Source organism: Cavia porcellus, unplaced genomic scaffold (assembly GCF_034190915.1).
Source record: "Cavia porcellus strain 051 isolate PalLab524CR breed Dunkin Hartley unplaced genomic scaffold, mCavPor4.1 scaffold_19, whole genome shotgun sequence".
NCBI lineage: Eukaryota > Metazoa > Chordata > Mammalia > Rodentia > Caviidae > Cavia > Cavia porcellus.
The window spans coordinates 1690707-1692656 of NW_026947502.1; positions in this window are offsets into that span (position 1 = coordinate 1690707).

Genomic DNA, 1950 nt, shown 5'->3' on the forward strand with positions numbered 1-1950 from the left:
CAGTGTGGTCTGTCAGGGCCGCCTGCTCAAGGGTGGTGGCGGGTGTGCCCCAGGGAGGAGCTGGCTGGTCTCCCTCGGTTGGCGGGTACAGCAGGAGGAGATTCCCCAACGGGTGCTGGGTTTGGGGCAGTGGCAATGAACCCATGGCACACATGATGCAGTGGGCTGTTTGTACCATTGGAAGCTCTGAACGGTTTGCCACCACCAAGGTGATGCCATCAGCAGAGGTTGATGTCTTTGTCCATTTCTGTTGTTATAATGGAACACTGGGGAAAGGGTAATTTCTACAGAAAAAAGGTTTATTTGGGTCCATGGTTCTGGAGGTAGAAGGCACTTGTGTCTTTTCAGTTTCTGTTCACCTCCAACAGCTTCGATGAACTCACGAGGAAGCAGAAGGACAAATGAGCATGTGTGGGAGAGAGAGAAGGGCTGAACTGCCTCTGTAGCTGGCCCATTCCTGCGAGAAACACACTGATCCATCCATGAGGGCTCTGCCACCGTGGCCTGAAGACCTCGCCCCAGATGCTGCCTCCCGATGTGGCTGTCTTGAGGAATTAAGCCCTAGCATTGGTTTGGGGAGGACAAACTATGGCATTTGGGAACGGGTAGTTGGTGTGACAGCTGCTCCTGCAAAGCTAAGGAAAGGGAGGAGGTTGGGGGCCTTCACGTTAGACACCTTGAAAGTCAGCTTGGTCAGGAGTGCATGGCTTGGGTCTCCATAAGTGGAGGGGCGTTATCAGGTGCACAAAGCATTCCCACTCTGCTGTGGGGCTCTCTGCTGGGTGCCAGAGGATGTCCCGAGAACATCCTGTGTGGGCAGCTGAAATGCCAGGGCAACACATGGAAGCTTGCTGATCTAGCAACAAGGAGACGTGTTGTTTCCCCCAGGCTTGCACATTCTCTTTAGGGACCAGGAACTCTGGGCCAAGGTGGCTGCTGAGTGCCTCTGTGAGCCCCGGGCTGAGCTGCAGCACGGCTGGAGGCGCTGCCCTTCAGCCTGCTGACCTTGCATGGTCCTGCTCCTTCTCCAACTATGAGCCATCCAGGTGCCAGCCTGCCACGACAGCATCTTGAATTGTGCAGAGTAAAAACGTGACTTGTCATATGGCAGCTTCAAGTTTCAGGACTGGCAGTGCCTTGGGTAGATGGCTGTGTCATCCCAAGGACAGGGAGAGGGACGCTCTCTTTGGGTGTTACTGGATTAATGAGAAACCTTAGGGATTTGAGTATCCTTGCCCTTCAAATCAAGCCCCAAACACAAAATTTAGCATTTTCATTTTGAGTGGAATTTGTGGCTTATTACTGCTTCTGGTACCGTCCCAGCGAGCATGGCTTAAATGTCAAGAGATATTTTTCAGGTGCATCAGACACTAAAGATCACAGCCGTCTGGAAGAGTGAATTTTAATTAGCAAAGGGATCCCATAAAACCTCCGCAGCCCCACGGAACAGCCCGCAGTGCTTTGTTGGGCCTCGGTGCTGGTTACGGACTCAGATGACTGATAACAGTGTCCAGGGGCCCGCGGGCGCCGTGCGTGGGAACTGGTTTTAACTTTCCTTTCTTTTCACCACAGAAAGTCATTTATTGCATTGGTTTTGGAGTCAAACTCTTGGGAACTCTTTTAGAAAACATATTCTTGGAACTGTAGCGCCTGTCTGAAACACCGCGTGGTCAGTCCCTGCGCCTCCTCCTCCTCACACCTGCCTCAGCCCTGCGCCGGGCCCTGCATCAGCGGTGCTGCGAGGACACCATGGCTGCCCAGGGCACAGCCCTCGTCCCCCGGAAGCGTGGCGTCGTGCGATCCGAGACGGGCGACTGCTCCCGGGTCCCCCGCCCCAGGTCCCCTCTGGGGTCGCCCTTCCGGTTACCAGGGTGGGCGGGAGGACGCGCGCACCCTCCCACTGCGTCACTTCCGGTTGCCGCGTGCACGCACCCTACCTGAGGCGGCGCC